General features: G+C 47.4%; 1 protein-coding gene across 12 annotated transcripts in view; it reads right to left on the bottom strand.

Moving 5' to 3' along the window:
• Orp8 (Oxysterol-binding protein-related protein 8) overlaps nucleotides 1-18,700 on the bottom strand; it is a 128,321-nt gene that overhangs the window by 37,627 nt on the left and 71,994 nt on the right. For 3 of the 12 annotated variants that reach the window (XM_075887019.1, XM_075887020.1, XM_075887022.1), the window contains exon 1: nucleotides 5,240-5,354. The exons of 6 other annotated variants lie outside the window; for them this stretch is intronic. The gene's annotated coding sequence lies outside the window, so the exon portion shown is untranslated. Of the gene's footprint in view, nucleotides 1-1,102; nucleotides 1,170-5,239; nucleotides 5,355-18,700 lie in introns of those variants that run through there. 3 more of the 12 variants (XM_075887023.1, XM_075887024.1, XM_075887021.1) reach the window with 3 other exon arrangements.

Below are 18,700 nucleotides of genomic sequence, written 5' to 3'. Positions count from 1 at the left end.
CGCTCCCTTCGCTTCCCCAAACACCCTTCGCGCCTTTGTCCGCCCGATTATCCCGTTCCTCCTCCTCCTCTACGTGAGCGCGCGCGGAGACAGCATCCAGCCGAGCCGCATCCCTCAAACATTCCGACTCGTCCACCCTCCTCCTCGCATCGCGGACGGCTGCGCAAAGCAACACGCCTTTCCTTCGACGCGAAACCAAAGCGCCGCATATTTGACTCCTGCGATCGCCGCCAGGAGAAGCTGCGTGCTCGCCCTCGACACGCCCCTTCCCACGACGACGGGCTTCGTAAGACGCCGCCGTCGACGGCCGTGTGTCCAGCCCACGGTGAAATAAAAATCTCCAGCCCCTTAGCGCGCACCGCCACGTGCGCACCATCCACGGCAATCATGTGAACGCACTAACCGCCTGCACGACTCCGCCGCACGTTTTGCTTACACGCGGAATAAGCAGGCTGAGAGTGAGCTTCTTTCGGCGGGAGGTGGGGCTGCGGGCGCGTAGTATAGGTTGTTTAATTGGGGAAATAGATACGTAAAACAAAGAAAGGAAAAGGATATGAAATGTCCCACCAAGAGGGGCTGTCGCCTCGTCAATCTACGCACTGTAGTAGCTTTTTTTCTGACAGCGCATGTCTTTCCTCTTTCTTCGAAAGATGAAATAAATCACAGATCCCACTGTAACGGAGAAGTAGCTTCGAGCGAGAATGCTCTGGACATTCCTTTCTTGAGCTTTCCGCGTAAGTGATCAGACTCCCTTTTAACTGTACCGGGCGAACTGCTGACACCTGGAGGAGCGGTCAGCAATACAAGGGTGAATAAAGGCGAAGGTTCGTTTTCGTAAAGGGTAGAAGCAAGGCCGTTCGCGACCAGTAAGCACTGTCTGCGTCGGGCAAAGCGAACAGCGCTATAGCTACGAAAGTATCGACGTTATAATTTGTCACTCGCAGAAAAGAAATCCCACTTCATCTCGCGCGTATGCATGCGGTGAACGAAACGGTGGCCGTGTGCACGTGGCACAAGTTATCAGCGACAATAATTCAACAAGTACTCAAAAGCAGCGCTATAAAATAAGACCATACACAAAAACACGTAAAATCCTACTTACAGCCCCAGCACGCTCCAAAACACACGACGTAAATGTGTCGCGGCTGCTGAAAGCAACTACGTCGCTCTCCTTTTTAGCTCGCGATATTCGCAACGTTCATCGACAGGTGCAGATTCCCCTTTTTTTTTTTTTTTCTCGGCGCACACGCAAACACAGCTGGCGCGTGGCCATCTGTTAAGAGCAGAAAGGAGGTGGCGAGCTGCGCGCGCCTGCGACAGAACCGTTCAGTCGCGTATAGGCAGGCACCCGGCAATGCAGTTTACGAGATCTGATGGCAGCGCCCGAACACACAGCCTAGCGAGTATAGGCGCAGCGAAACCGAGTCTTCCAATGCGTAGCCTAGCGAGTAGACGCAGCAAAACCGAACTTGCACGTGCATATCATTTTCTTCTTTAGTTGTGAGCAAGGGGGTCACGGCTGATTATGTAAGCGCCCAGGCAGCGTTCTTTGAAAATGTGCCAAAAAGGGCACTGACACTTCAGCGTGTCACTGTGTTCAGCGAGCGTTCCATTGTCTTAGTATCCCTGGCGGTCGGTACCAACAACGCAGAGGCGGCCCAAACAGTTTCGTCGCGGGCATCCGAAACCTCAAAACTTGTGGAAGGACGACACGGCCTGTTCAAGGGCCTCTTCGGGAGAACTTTAGGAAAACCTGAGTTCATTCATACTATCAATCAGGTAATAGAGAAATGCTCAGAGTATAACCAACCACTATACATAGCCTTCATAGATTACGAGAAGGCGTTTGATTCAGTAGAAATATCAGCCGTCATGCAGACACTGCGGAATCAGGGCGTCGATGAAGTATATATAAACATCCTGGAAGAAATCTACAGGGGATCAACTGCTACCATAGTGCTTCATAAAGAAAGCAACAGAATACCAATCAAGAAGGGTGTAAGGCAAGGGGACACAATCTCGCCAATGCTATTTACCGCGTGCTTACAGGAGGTTTTCAGAAGCCTAGAATGGGAACATTTAGGGATAAGAGTTAATGGAGAGTACCTTAGTAACCTGCGCTTCGCCGATGACATTGCATTGCTGAGTAACTCAGGGGACGAATTGCAACTCATGATTAAGGAGTTAGACAAGGAGAGCAGAAAGGTGGGTCTTCAAATGAATCTGCAGAAAACGAAAGTAATGTACAACAACCTCGGAAAAGAGCAGCGCTTCGAGATAGGTAATAGTGCACTTCAAGTTGTAAAGGACTATGTCTACTTAGGGCAGGTAATAACTGCGGAGCCGAACCACGAGATTGAAGTAACTAGAAGAATAAGAATGGGGTGGAGCACATTTGGCAAGCACTCTCAAATTATAACAGGTAGATTGCCACTATCCCTCAAGAGGAAGGTATATAACAGCTGTATCTTGCCGGTACTTAGCTACGGAGCAGAAACCTGGAGACTTACAAAGAGGGTTCAGCTTAAATTGAGGACGACGCAGCGAGCAATGGAAAGAAAAATGGTAGGTGTAACCTTAAGAGACAAGAAGAGAGCAGAGTGGATTAGGGAACAAACGGGGGTTAAGGATATCATAGCTGAAATCAAGAAGAAGAAATGGACATGGGCCGGGCATGTAGCGCGTAGACAGGATAACCGCTGGTCGTTAAGGGTAACTGACTGGATTCCCAGAGAAGGCAAGCGGGTTAGGGGGAGACAGAAGGTTAGGTGGGCAGATGAGATTAAGAAGTTTGCGGGTATAAATTGGCAGCAGCAAGCACAGGACCGGGTTAACTGGCGGAACATGGGAGAGGCCTTTGTCCTGCAGTGGACGTAGTCAGGCTGATGATGATGATGATGAGTTCATTTGTAGATGCAGAGAATGTTGGAAATCGTGCGTGGCACCGACATAAAGACGAAGAACAAAGGTAGTGGGGAAGAAGCTGGACGAGCATGGACTAAGATCAGGGTCAAGTGTTCGAATAAAGAAGAGGTCATCCATCGAAGGCTTCGCCATATAAACGGCGGCTCGTCCGTTTCTATACAGTCCAAGCATCGCCGCGTCATCAAACGATGGCATCTGGAGCTTTTAGAGCGCAGCTATACGTTCCAGCGTTGAGGGGCGTTACCATTGGCGTCACGGATTGGGCGAACGAGGACGAGAGTTGAGCCACTGGCCTCGCAATCTTCCTCCGTCACGCGCATGCAGGGCTGGCACGTGCTCTACGGCTGCGTTCGCTTGTCGGGGATGTGAGCGTTTCAATTGGTTCGTGACGCCTGCAGTGCAGAGCTCTCGACCGCTGACAGTTGGCATTTTGTGACGAATATCACATTGCTACAATCACGGATAACCAACACTTCAAACAGGGTTAGAATTTGCCAAAATATGCAGCCGCGCTCAGAATTCGCATTGTGCGGGATCGTAATCATCACTATTTTTTTTTAATGCGAAGCATTTCTCAGCCAACTTCGGCGACTTTAAGCGTATCTATCTATTTAGCCACTTTTGTTTGGATGCTCTCGTGGTCACCCCTTTTGGCGTAAGCCAAAATTAGCATGGAAGGGTAACATTGTTTGACGAATATGACGCGCTGTTCAAGACATGAATAATGTCGCAATCCCGTCGCGTACGTCGTCAAACACTTCCCGCCAGACAGTTGATTGATTGATTTGTGGGGTTTAACGTCCCAAAACCACCATTTGATTATGAGAGACGCCGTAGTGGAGGGCTCCGGAAATTTTGACCACCTGGGGTTCTTTAACGTGCACCCAAATCTGAGTACACGGGCCTACAACATTTCCGCCTCCATCGGAAATGCAGCCGCCGCAGCCGGGAATCGAACCCGCGACCTGCGGGTCAGCAGCCGAGTACCTTAGCCACTAGACCACTGCGGCGGGGCACCCGCCAGACAGTGGCACATACCCACGGTCAGGTATGTGCCGCTGGAATGCGCATATGTGTCACAGATGATTGACACTTAGTATCTACCCAGGAACGACAAGAACACACATGGGCAATTTTAACGCGCTAGCGTTAAGAAATACCCGACATCGGTAGCGGCAACCCGATGAATGCAAAGAATAAGTGTCAGGGTCGCAGCTGCAATCTAACCCAAGCATTCTGCGTGGCAATGAAGCATTTTACCACAAAGCTACGCTAGGTCTCGGAAATACTATTCAAACAGACGCAAATCTTCGTGAAACGTCAATAGTGGTTGCAGTGCTGCCTACCCAATTTTATAAAGATTACATATGTACCGCTTTGATACAGCCGTGACGTGGGGTTAACGTCAATTCTGGTTAGTTGCCATGCACTGAAGTTGATTTATGTAGTATTGTTCAGGGCCAGCATCCTCGCGAGGATCAGCACTTCATATTAGCTTCTGGTTTTGCTAATACGCATGTTTCAGTTGGCATCATTGCGCAAGTGCCAACAACTAGCTTTTTAAGCATCTGCAACTCTTCAACATATGTCTGTGCGTGCAACATTTGGACATATATTTGGCGTCGTTTCATGAAGTGTCGCTCAATATAAAACTTGCAACACGGTTACCTTCCCTCCAGATGCTTCGTATAATGTCGATTCCAAGGTACGTGGGATCTGTCGAATTTTTCGTTTGTTTATTCGTTCAAAGTCGACGCGCATATAGAGAACTACACCGCAGCTTTGGCAAACTATGTCAGTGTTCGTCGAACGTCGCGCTTCGAGGACACGACTACAACAACAACAAAAAGGGGGAACTCCTATAACGTAATGGTTGCACCACTTTTTTTTTTTCTTTCAGACTGTAATCCAATACTGCCCTCCGGTTTCGCGTAACAAACGCTGTACGACACATGGTACGTTAGGGACACGCAAACGAAAAAAAAAACAAAAAACGAGAGCACGCGAGAAGGCCGGTCGCGCTAAGAACAACAAGGTCGCTGCTAATGGGGAAGCACACCGTCTTTCACTTCGCACAGCCCCAACACTCTCCAACTTGCCGCTGTACGTCCGTAACAAACTTATCAACTCTCCACTCAGGTTCGTGCTGAAATACAGGGTTGGCGAACAGGTCACACACGCCTAATTGGCACGACGAGGCGTATCCAGAAAAATAATAATAAAAGAAGTAAAAAGGAAACATCGAATACTATCATTAGCGAGCTCCCAACATGGAGGGCGCGCAGCAAGCCCCTCTTGGGTTGCCGAGACTCACCGGCTTCTACGGATAACGAAGTCCCGCACCTCGCATGGCAAGCCCTTTTCGAACACGAGAGCGTCGAGATATCGTGTGGGCAGACGCTTTGCTGCTGCTGCTGCTGCCGCGGCAGCAGCAGCGCACGCCTGTATTATTTTTTTTTCCCCGGCGGCGGCGACGTCGTCTGCTCCGCGGCAACGATCGTAGCGCCCCCGCGTAGCGCGAAACCGAAATAAACGAACGATGAAGCTATACCGGCAGAAATTTCTCCAACAGCTTCCCATCGAAGACGGTGTGCGAAAATGAAAGGCTGACAGAAAAGTGCAACCTCCTTATTTTTTTTTTTTTTCCGTAGAAGCGGAACCCAACATATATATCGAAGCACTGCCATTCTGGAGAACTGAAGAAAAATCGGGTACTCCAAAATAAAATATTCATGAGAACGAACAAACAATGATGTCAAAGAAAGTACAGGGTACTTTAGTAGTGGTTGTAATGTAAGCGTGAAAAAAGAAAAGTGGACGAAAACATAACCTGCCGCTGGCAGGGACGAAACCAGTGACCTCCGAATAATGCGTCCTGTGTTATAGCTCAGTTCATCGAGCATCGGGCGCGTTATTCCAGCTACAGACTAAAACATTCCCCAATCTGGTATCTCTTCGTAAATTCTACCCGCAGTGCTATGCAGATCATTGCCCCGGCTGTGGAAACTCGCCCACGACCTTCCATGTCTCGATCGAGTGCACTGCGAACATCTTTCCTCCCTTACCTGCTTTCCTTCACCCTTTGCGTAACGAGGAGCTGTGAGACGATGCTCTCCGCGATGGATCTCCCGAGGTCCTACTAGCTATGATACAGCGGGCCCGACTCGTCGCTGGAGTCGTCCTAGGGACGCCGTACCAGGGGTTCCTCTCACGCCCTCCTCCTATATGCCTTTATGAATAAAGACGTTTTCTCTCTCTCTCTCTCTCTCTCTCTCTCTCTCGAAGATCGCAGGTTTGGTCCGTGAAAGCAGCAGGTTATATTTTCGCCCACTTTTAGTTCCATTTACATTACAATTACTGCCAATAACATCCCCTATAGTATCCTTGGCATCATTGACTGTTCTCGTTAATATTGTGTCTAACAAATAAATAGTCCTCAAATTTCCCCTTCTTTCCTCCGAAATAGGAACTCGAAAACGAAGAACCACTTTCATTTATTTCAAAACAATACGGTCGGAATTACATTAGATAAATAGACGGAAAAACATGGTTGGAGTGAGTGACTGAGAATAAAAAAATAAAACACGAAAAATTTTTTCATGGCGAGAACTGTACATTTATTCTCAACTTAGAGGTTAAATCTCATTCAATTTACCATAAAATATTATATCCAGGCGATAACCTTGCCACCACTGCATGTGCCAAATATTGAACGCACCAACCTGGCCACCCCAGTTACCACTGTCATATATGATAAATAAAGTTTACTCCTTCTGCTCCGCCCATTGACCGTTGACGGTCAATTCGGAGAGGGTTATTATAATTCAATTATACAGAACGGAGAGCTACTACGCTTTGTCATTGTTAAACCAGTACGTCGTTGACAAGAAACTTTTTTTAAACTTTGTTTATGCTCCGAGCTTACATAAAGAAATAACAAACCGGGAATGGTGCCAAGAGGACGCCGTAAACATTTGTGCCGTGTAGCTTTCGTGTACAGATTTTTTTTCTTTTCTATTATATGTATAGCCAGTAGTTTCAAGCCCCAACAAGCCGAGAATAGTGCTCTTTTGAGAAACAAAGGGCAAGAAATAAACGACAAAGAAAGAAAGACACGAACTTCCAAACTCCAGATTCTTTGAAGCAGCACGTTCCTCCAACGACCCGCTTTTTGGGACTACCACAGCCTCTTTCTTCTTTTTTTTTTCTAATTGATCGACAAGCAAGATTTCAAAACAGCGGAACCTCGAGAAAAATAAGCGAAGAACTCTTAACGTAAACGCTTGAGCCTTTCTTTTCTTTTTTTTTTCTCCATAGGCCTTTAACACTCCTCCCTCGTTCCGATGTGGTGAGTGAACGGACAGACGGTCTGATGGAACCGTAGACCAATACATGGAGGATGCATGGACTGGTGGACCAATCGATGGAATGGACGGACGGATGCACGGACTGGTCTGCAGGTTGACGGACGGGCTGATGGACAGGTGGATAGTCAAGACAAAGCATGCAGACAGAGGGGGGAAAAAACGAAACTAAAAAAGTAAGGGGAGGCAAGAAAGGGAGAGAAACAATGAAAAATGACTAAAAAAATTCAGGGTGGCTATTTGGCACACGTCGACGAAGTAGGCCACGGCAGAAAAACGGGGGCAGACGGTTCCAACGCCGGTTCGTACCGCGATTCGACCCCAACCAACGGCGCACCAGAAGAAGTACGCGCACTTGAACTGCAGCGAGAGAAAGGGAGAAAGTGCACCACGCCGTACTCGAAGGCGCATGCGCGGTTGTCACCGGGACACTATTTTTCGTGAGCCGGAGAGGAAAGAACAAACAAACAAAAATCGGGGAGGACGACAAAGCGGCAGGCCCTAGTGGCGAAATTATCCGGCCCTCTGCAGTTTCCGCTCCCACGTGGCGCCAGGCACTCAGCTCGCGGGAGCGCGCGGTTGGATACTCGATCGGCCCGTCGCCCGACCTTGCCTCGGTTTTATTAGCCTTCCCCCTCTATGGTGTCCGACGTATCGAAGGCGGGGGTGGGGTGGGGGGAGGGCACTGGTATAAGAGGGTATAGTGGCGGTGGCCGAGAAAATTTTTAGTTTAAAAGCGAAGGACAAAAACGCAACGAGGTGGGCAAAGCAGCGCGACGACAATGGAGACGACGACGGAGACCTTGATGCCGTCCTGACACGAATCAAAAGCTGGTATATCAGAAGCGTCGTGCGGTCGCAGCAGCTTATACGTCGATGGCTTCGGGGTTTCTCTGTGATTCTGGAATTTTATTAAAGGAACGGATAAGCAATTATTAACAAGAAAAAGGTCACGTAGCTGACAAACATGAAAGGATCAAAACAAGCAATATGGCTGAAACTTGTGTCGTTCACAACTATCGAACAATTTATTTTGTACAGCAGATTGGATTGCGGAGCCGATGTGTCACGCGTTCACGTGCGTCCACACGCCTCTCAGTAACACGTGGCGACGCAGAGTAAGAACTCATGGTCACTTACGGTTCTTTTTTTCTCTGTCGCGCTGGGTTTTTTTGTTTGTTTTTTTTTTTTTTGCTGACACGCGAAACTGGACACAAGAGCTTTGCTGTTGCGTCCTGTTTAGTGTACGTCTAAAAACATCACTGTCGAAAGAATTCACCGACGGTTACGATATTGCCTAATGCGAATTATGAGCGCCTCTTCACGTTAGGGCAACACCAACTGTGCTCGAAGTTCTGGCTATCCGCAGTCGTAGCACCGCAGCATTGGTTACATATTGCCACGCAAACAGCAAGCGTTTAAGTGCTACTCTAAGCACAATTCTGTGAATTGCAAGCGTCGCGAAGCAAGCGAAACGCCGATAGTGTCGTTACTACAAGCGAAGTCAGATGCAGTGCACGTGCCAGCCATGCATGCGCACGAGCTCCGACCGAGGGGCTAGCACTCTCGTCCTCACTTTCGTCCTCGTTCGCTGTATGGCTTACATCGTCACCACTCAACGCAGAAAAGGCGCCGAAAAGCTGAGCTTAAAAAACAAGAACAAAAAAAAAGAAACGTAAGCGTGCGCAACCACTTATCCCCAAATCTGCTAACTCATAATCACTCGCTCGTCTTCGCCCTGTAAGATTACGAAGGCTTCACATTATGCGTAAAAGTCGTGCGGTGAAGCACGCTTGCAGTTATCGATTATGCGCTTTTACGGAAGTCGCCATGCCCACAGCTGCTGGCTCAATGAGCGACCACCGCTTAAACCTCGCATGCCGGTCATAGCACAGAAACAATTGAAGAAACGTCTTGAGTACCCGACGCTATGCCATCGCGTCAACAAATTCAACTCATCTAAACTCCCGGGGTATCAATGCGCCGAAAGCCGGACACGACTACGACTCGCGCACGTACTGGGTGACACCGCAATAAATTCGGCAACTCGGGACGTTATACAAAGGCGTGTTTGCATTCCGCCACATCGCAATACGACAGCCGTTTCATGGAGTCAAACCCACGTGCTCGAGTTCAGCAGCTCAACGCCATAGTCACTAGGCCACAGCGAGTGCGCCGGGAAGCTCGATTTATTCTCACGCACTCACGTGAACATCCATCCAGTTCTGACCTGACTACCTACCACCGTCCTAGAAACTTCGGGAAATGTCTACTACCTGGGGGTTCTTTAACGGGCATCCATATTTAAGCACACGGGTCACTACTTTCGCCTCCATCAAAAAGCAGCCGCTACGACCGGTATTCGATCCCGCGACCTTCGGGTCAGTTAATCAAACAGCATAGCCACTACACTCCAGCGTGTTGAGAAGAGCCGGCATCTGCTGCGGGTAAGAGAGAGTGACGTCAAGGGGAAGCTGCGATTTGACGTACTGGCATCGTTTCAACAACTGTGGCGGCGGGAACGCGGTGCGGCGCGTTGGCACGGAGACACGGACAGACGGCGTTGCACAGTCTGGTCAAAAAGCTGCTTCGCATCAAAACCCCGGTATTCTCGAGTCACCAACAAGCTCGCCACGAAAACGTTCGTCACGCTTGGCAATCCATGCCTGTCGAGCGACGAGAGCAAGCGTATGCACTTGTGTGCAGCGAAACGCGGTGGTCTAAAAGGAGTGACGACAGAGCCCGCGGCAGAAACAGTGAGCAGGCCTGAAATTATTTGGGTGGAAATTATCTAGCAGAGCACGCCCGCATGTCTGTAAGGCCGCGCACACTCCAGTGCACGCGACGCCACAACGGCCGCAAGGTGTCGCACCGCAGAGTAAGGTCGGCCGCTCGCGCGCTATACACAGACGTGGGCGCAGCTGTACATCACTGCTATACAACGTTTGCATGCGGGCCGATACTCGAGCAGAACAAACAGACGCCGTTCAATCAACCATATCATATTCCAAGCAGCTACGCGCGCGTACACACACAGACAAAGAAAGAAATGGACGGGAGCATCGGGACGGTGCGTTACGGGAAGTCCACTTAACCCAATAATTCCCAGTATGAGAAACATTTTTTCAAACTTCAAAATATTTCTTGGCCATGCTCTTAGAGTCACTAGGAGTACAAATTTTCAATAAAAACCTTGAATATATAGTCTGTAAATTATTAATGGGATGTTGCATATGTGCAACAATGGGCAGTAGTGTATAAAATGCAGGCCAAGCCAAGTGAAAAAAAACTTTTTATTGCCACCAATTATTTTGGCGAATTTTCAAATTGAAGAAAGCACAAAACTGAAGCATAGCTGTTTGGTGCCTACTGGTGAAAACTAACAAAACAGTTACGGTCTTTGTTGAAACACATCACCTTACACTTGGCACACGAAACATAGGTGTACCCTCCTGGGCATGCCTTACAGCGGTTCTGTTTTGCATTCCATGTGGGCCAGTGCTCCTTGCTGTCTCTTCTGACATCCCGGGGGACATTTAGGCACACTATCTTGAATGGTGTGACATTCTGAATCGAAGGGCGCCCTGGTGGTCGTTTGTTGAGTAAGATCAGACATGTTTCGAGCTCAGAGAGGAATTCGCTCAAGGATGTAGGCGTTCGTTTGTGCTGCTGGAGAATTTTCTTGTGCATGAACCATGCATTAACAGCTGATATTTTGAGCGTGTGCCAAAACAAATATATATACCTGCGTTTAGACCTGTTAGAAAAGCGATAGGAGAAGCCCATTTTGTCAAGAAGATCCACGCCACCCATTGATCAGTTGTAGGAAGGAATGATCGCTGGACAATCGACAAAAATGTGCTTTTTCTCCTTGCTGTCCCACCTTTTGACTGATGTAAGCGAGTCAGCACCAATGCAGTTCGAAAGAAGAGTAACAGTGCGGTTGTCATGCCACTTCGCTGCCGCCATTGTCTTTTGGTCACACAAAGTGACTGAAGTATCACAGGTGCCCCGACCTTGCTTTTTCATCAATTTCTCCTCCATCAACTTGCTGCAGCTCAGTCTGTTTTCACGAACCGTACCAATATAGAAAATTCCCATTCTTGAAAGCTCCTCTACAAGCTGAGGGCCTGTGAAGAAGTTATCAGCGACGACTAGGTTGTCGTCGCGCTTCGGTAGGCTGGAACACAGCTGGAGCACGACAGCAGCTCCCAACCCAAGCTGGTAGCCACCCTGGCTGCCATAAAAACCTTTGTTGCAGCGCTGGTAGACATCAAAATCATAACACAGACATGATTCCCCGGAACGTGCCCAAAGTTTTAGACCCCATTTACTCTTTGGTTTATTAGGCATGTACTGACGAACGTAACACCGCCCACAGAAAGGGATCAAGATTTCGTCCACTGCAGATTTTTTTTCTTGGGGCAAGACAACCATGTTGCTGCGCAAGGAACTGAGCCATGGGCGCACTTTCCAGCATTTGTCTTCTTTTACTTTGTCATTGGCCGCTTCATTATCGAAAAAATGCAGGTGGCTTGTGATCTTTTCGAATATGTTATGGGACATTACCTGGGCTACTTATTCATATCTACTTTCATTTTCCCAATGCGCACGAACCCTGTGCATGTTTACAAGTCCCATCCTGAAAAACATGCCCAGCACAGGTGTAAGTTTTTCTACGGTGAGGTTTAGAGTGGTTCCATGTTTTTGAAAGTAGTACTTATTGCTTTCATCGACGACATCCTTTAGCATGGATCGAGAAACAAACACGTCAAAGTATTCCACTGCACTCAGCGGCTCTGCAGGTGGCAGCGGAAAGTTGTTCTCGAAACTACCTGCCTCGATATCAAAATCCTTTTTCACCCATGTGTACCGCCTTTTCATGTTCCGCGGTGTCCGATCTACAGAAAACGCATCCGTCGAGGTAGCAACCTCTTCCTCAGCTTCTTTTACCTCAGTTTGGATGGCATCTCCTTCATCACTGCTGTCTCCAGACACTTCTTCGTCACTTTTTTTTCATCAGCGGAAAAATCGCTCTCATTAGGGTCGATAACATCCAGCAGGTTTGCATGAACAAAACGCTTCGGCTTCTCTTTTAGAACAGAATAGAATGTTGAGGTTGAAATTGCAATATGTCCCTGAAAAATTGTTAAAACAGCAAAATTAGCAAACAAACATCCGTTCACACACTCCAAACGAATGCGTGTCACGATATGTAAGACGCGTTTTAAGCAGAAAAGCCATGTTGCATATTTGCAACAATGAAAATTGTGGCATTTAGTGCCCACTGTTGCATATGTGCAACACACCACGTGCAAAAAATATTTTCTCGAACAGAGCAAGCAAAAAACTAACTTTTGGATTCTAGATTACTGTCAAGAGTGTTTCGAACACACATTCAGTGAAAAAAGCAGCGCAGGTTAACTTGAGGGCTCATAAAAAAATATTTACAGTACCTTGTTTGCGGAGCTTGACGACGACATGGATGCTGCCATTTAGAAAACTGCAGATACGACGAATGTGGCCCCCAAGCGGCTGAAAATTGTACTGCGTGGAACGAAGAACCCTCAAAATAACATAGTATGAACAACTTATACCGGTGCATTAGGATCCTTGCAATCGGCAGGGCACGGACATGGGTGTTGCAGATATGCAACAAGGGGCAATAATGGGTTAAATTTCTTTACAATTATGTCATAAAAAACTACATTACAGTCAAAGACAACATAACGTTTCTTGTACCCTCCTTGGCATCCCTTTGTGTTGGTTTCATTATATGGGGTTCTACGACCCAAAACAGCAACATTTTTATGGGACGCCATCACGAACGGCTCCGTAAATTTTGGGCTTCTCGTGTTCTTTGACGTGCACATACATCGCACAGTACACGGGCCTGTACGTTTTCGCCTCCACCGATTAAATGCGACCGCCGCAGCCGGAATCAAACCAGCGACCTTCGAGTCCACAGCCGAGCACCCTAGAGCCACTTATCAACCGAGGCGGACAGTCAGTGTTGGTTTCGTTAGATTGAATCTAACAAAACAAACCAGCCCATGATCGATTCCCCTTTCGTTCGTATATATAAGGATATATATTTCGAAAACAGACCTTTGCAGGAGCAAGCTGCAAACATGCGAAGCTTTAGCCGCTTTTGCACACGTCTTGAAACGGTGTCCAAACTATGGTATGTCAAGGCGATCACATTCTCCTTAGTCGCATTTTTTTTTTTCGAGCTGCTACGCCAGGTTCTGCCCGCTTGGTATTAGAAGGCCCATTTCGTCGCGCCTTGCGCACTCAGTGCCGGTGGCAGAAGACGGACATTCTCAGTTGCGCAACAACCATCTGCTTGGGAGTGCACACGACGTCATTTACTCGTACACATCTTTTTTCTATCCTTCTATTTCCGTTCGTCGTTGACTTCTTGGCGCTGCAGAGCCGCTGAGCCTACTTCAGCTCGGCTCTTCCGAAACGACTGCCTAATGAGGCAATGCTGCTGCGCCTCTGTTCGCGTTCTTCGATTTTTTTTTTTTTTTTTGTACGCAGTCCAGCCACTAGCCGGTCGAAACGTCTATTTCGGGCTCGATACTGGCTGATAGGATCTTCTTCCTTTTCTTTCATCATTAGCACGTAGACATTGCGACTATTATTACGAGAAAGCCGCTGCTACTAAGGTCAGTGGCAATACCTGGAATGCCAAAATGGGAAATACTAGGATTATATCTAATAATAATAATATAATAATAATGACGATGAGAGTCAGAGATAAGTACGTGGAGATAAGCACACACGCCCTCCCAGTTTAATATGGGTAATTTGTTGGGATTGATGGTGCCTTTCTGTCGATAGTTTTCGTTGAATAACCCCAATAGGGCCAACTTTAAAGAAGATAAATTCGTCAACGCGCTCCTCGATGTGTTACATTCACAGGAAACAACGATCTGCTATTTCACAGCCTATAGCTTTTCCGTAAACAAAGCAAGCCCAATCAATCTCGAAGCGGGCACCGGCCTAAAAGAGCATGTTTCCGAGAGAAACCAGGCACAAACCGCGGCTTCACCTCTGCCGGTAATGCGTTCAGTGCAATAACTTCCAATTCAGTATTTTTCAAGTCCTCCTTGGATACTAGCAAGGAGAATTACCCTGGTTTAAACAATTACAGAATACATACACGATCCACTGCCAGAACTGCGGCGCACCTTTCAGTCATCTGTGGAAGGAAGCCGTGCTACGTGATTTCCCTTCGTACCTTCAGTAATTTTTTTACTGATAATGTAAGTACTATGCACACTCAAAATTAACAGTTGGCCATCACTTCTTAAACGGGCCCTGTCACATTTCGTTTTCAGCATGGTGAGAAAACGCTGCCGATCGAGGGTAGAAGCTCCAGATAACAGGCGAGACAAATATTATAGCGCAAAATGCAGCCTGGAATTTAGAGTGAATTCTGAAGGTCAACTAAATATCGCTTTCTCTTCTCTTGGCAAATGACGCTACGGGCCCAAAAAAACGCTGAGTCACAAGCCAGGTCAGCCATTTCCTGATTTGAGCATGCCCTCGGTCGTTACTGGGGCCGTCGCGAGAGGCCGCGACTTGTCCACGTGCGCACGCGCAATCGCAATGAAAAGTCGTGCATATGAAAAAAAAAAAGGAGAGAGAGAGAGAGAAAGCGCTGAAGGTCATGAGGCGCGCGTGACGTACCTTCCTCCCCGGTGCCCTCCATCCCTGCTAGCTTCCAGAGCTTCCGTCGGGACGAGAGAAGAGAGAATGCAATTGCAGCGGGCTACAAATCTTTGTAACTCAGCTCGCAATGGAGGGTCTTCAAAAACATTTGCGGCGTTGCATTCGTGAAGCAGTGAGCTACTTTCGTGAATCCATTTCATGGCTACTTGGAAAAGTGTTGCAGGTCCGCTTGAAAAACATTACGTTTGGATGAGAAATGGCATAGGTAATCTATGCTGAAAGAGATCAGGAAATACACTTTTCCGATTGAAGACTGCAGCGACAGGAACATGTGTCTTTAAGAAAAAATCCCTAACCGTATGAGCAGCTCGACGACACACAAAGAAGCCATGTTCAATTTATTATTTTTTTTTTGCAGCATGGCCAGAAACACTCCCTAAAAACATGCGAGCCAAACATAAAAAAAACGCGGCATGGCTAGCAATTTGCAATCAATTTTCAAAGCCAGCAAGAAGTCTACAAACGATATACCATATATCTTAATGGTATCTGGTATATCGGATATGCCCAAATTCACGGCCATTGGATAATTTGAGCACAGTGACTTGCATAATTCACGAGGCCGCCGCGGGAGGCCGCCACGAGCCCACTAGCGACCTCACTGAAAGTAAGTCATGCGTTCGAAGAAGAAAAAGTGCGCAAGGTCATGACACGCGCATGACATGACTTCTTTCCCTTGTGTCATCATTCCAATGCTCAGCTTCCGGCGCGTTCATGCGAATGAGACAGGAAATAAAGCATTTACAGCGTGCGGCAAATCTCTAACTCCGCTCGTACATGTGTTCTAAATTTTTTTGCGGCGGTCAACTCGTGAGGCAACTCGTTAGGCAAACTCATTTAATGAAGCCATTCTATGGTTTGAAAACAAGAATGTTGCAGAGCAACTCTGTCGGTGAGACAATGGCGGCCGTGGGCGAAGCTTGCATTTATTGTTAGGCTCAAACCGGCCACAGTCACATCACTGCGCCATTAGCACTGCCTTCGATCTGCCAAAGACCAACACGATCAAGTGTAGACGAGAGTTCGGTCAAGTGATGCCTATGAATACACCAGGGCCTATCGTCATTACGTGAGCGGGAATTATCGTGAATGTTCCTTAAACTGCAACGCTCGCCGAATTCAAGTTCTGGCAAGTGGTATAGTTAAACAACCGTATACACCTGTCACGTGTTATACGAGAAACTGCAGTACCCAATAAAACGCACACACTACAAGAGTACGACAAGCCTCTTTAGTAGCAAATGTTTCGAGCATGCTGAGTCAATCCACTATATATTGGCGGTCACTTTCGAGTTTTAGCAGCGCGGCCTAAACTCGAAGTGGGCCGACTGGTGCTCTCAAAGCACTCTTGACTTTGAAGTTTGAAGTTTATTCATCATCATTAAAGCATACATCTTTATCCAATGGTTTAATGGGAAGGGAGGGGCGAAAAGGCAACTAAATGCCTGACAATGCGCCAATCCCCACCCAGACAAAAATAATGCACAACACTCGGTATATCTTTAGAACATGAACCAAATTCAATACAGCGAGAGAAAAAAAAAATGGAGAAAGGAAGATGCAGCGAAAATAAAGAGAGAGCAGTGGGAGAAGAGATAAGAGATTCCAAGACTCTTATACATGCACTTTTTACACATACCAAAGAAACCTTTAATAATTCAGTCGTAGTTTTGACCAGGTATTAACAAGTGACAGATCGCGAAGTGAATAAAACCGTAGCTGGCTTGCAAAAATTTAAGGCGCTTCAAAATCACGTTCTCATAACCACGACTAGCGCTTGTTTTATACATCGGGAAGGTTGAATGCAGATCGATTTCAGAGATAATCGAAGCTATCTGCCCGTGTGGCGGTCTCTACGGAATAATTTGAAGCTATACGCACATAAGCAGGGCGAGTTGGACGAGTCCGATGTACTGTATTGTTCTATGTCAGAAGCCCATACGAAATGACAATGACGCCAGAAACAACGCGTAGGCAAAAGTAATTGCATTATTTGAGTAAATTGAAGTGTTTATGTTGCCTCTGGCGACAACACAGCACGAGGGCGATGCGGAATATAGGCAGGCAATATGTTTGTTTTTTTTTACTCTTTGCAATTGTGCCCTTTCTTCACGTTAGGTCATTAGTATAGAGTTAGCTGCTGTCTTCAATCGAAATGTAGGGGCAATCACGTGAATAAAGACGAAAGTGGGCAAACACACATCGCCGCAAAATGGCGGGCACCGATCCCATAGTTCCCATATACCTGCGTTGTGCTCTATACCAATGAAGCTATAAGAGGGCGCCCTTCCTCCTGTGAAATTAAATGAAGCATTTCGCTGTATCGGCATTTCTTTTTACTGAAGCTTTGTCATATCGAAATTTCGCAGTATATAACAATTACGACCACGTACAGGCCTTTCCTGGCGCCATTAATGTCTGTAACACCGTATGAAAAGCTGCAGGTGACATTCGAACACGCGCGCCTATCTTGGCGTCGTTTAAATATAATGTTCTTCCGACAGCAAAAAAAAAAAGAAGAAGAAGAAGATAAATAGGAAAGAGAAGTTTTGCTTCCGAGAAAAAAGGTCGTCGTCACATATCGATCTTCGCCCACGCACAACGAGATAAAACAAACGAAAAGCTGCACAAAAGAAAGCAAAAAAAGGACAACCGAATCTCGTGTGTACGACGTTGCGCAACAAACCCTTTCTTCGCCCGTGTATACATGTAGCGTACACTCCTCATGTTTGCGAGACAAGGCCGACCCGGTTCTCCGCCGCTCTTTTTCCCAAGCGCATATACAGCCCAGAGTCCCGATACGCCCCAGTTGCCAAAAAAAGCAAGCAAGCTGCAGAGCGCGCATGTGAGAGTTCTGCTGCGCAGAACCAGCTCACACAGCGTATACATATATCGCATGTGTTTCTTTCATTGCCTGCTGCCTACGAGTAATTTATTCCATTTCGCATAGCGGTACACAAAGAGAGAGATAATTTGTTTACAGGAAAGAGCACTACGCGGAGTGACGTTGCTTCGCTTCAGAGTGCTCGTTGTAGGAGCTCAACACAGACGTCCATTATGGATACGCGGGAAAGTCTTTTCACCCCGCTCGCGCTGTGGGTCGTCGTTTCCGAAAAGTAAACGACGCGGACGCACTGATATAGTAGGCCATTTATGACAACGCTTATAAGGCTACATATTTGTTCGCGAAAGCCTGTCAACATTTAGTTTTCACGCGGAAACCTGTTTTTGTGGACGCTGCTTTGTTGGCGAATGTTTTTTACATTGATGAACTTTGCGCGTGTGTTCTTAGCCTACTCTGCATAATAATACTTGTAACGCGCACTAGATGTCCCATCATATCCATCTGCTCTAGTATAGTAATTGCTAGTTTTACGTGCCAACACCACGATACGACGACACGCCGTCGTGGGCAGACTCTGGGTTAATTTGGACCACGATTAATTGGACTGTAATTTGGACCACGTTTCATACCCGGGTTTCTAGCATTTCACCTCCATCGGAATTGGACTGTCGCGGCCGGATTCAAACCCGCGTCCTTCGATTCAGCCAAGCACCATAGTCACCGAACCATGAACCGCGGAGGCCTGATCTTCGCGCTGTGGGAACTTCTTGTCTATCCTACGCTTACACCAAGCGATAGTCTCGTTCTGGCGGACTTGATTGATGCT

Source organism: Rhipicephalus microplus, chromosome 2 (genome assembly GCF_043290135.1).
Source record: "Rhipicephalus microplus isolate Deutch F79 chromosome 2, USDA_Rmic, whole genome shotgun sequence".
NCBI lineage: Eukaryota > Metazoa > Arthropoda > Arachnida > Ixodida > Ixodidae > Rhipicephalus > Rhipicephalus microplus.
Note: the sequence above shows the minus strand (reverse complement) of the source record. Positions and strands in the feature narration are given on the sequence as shown.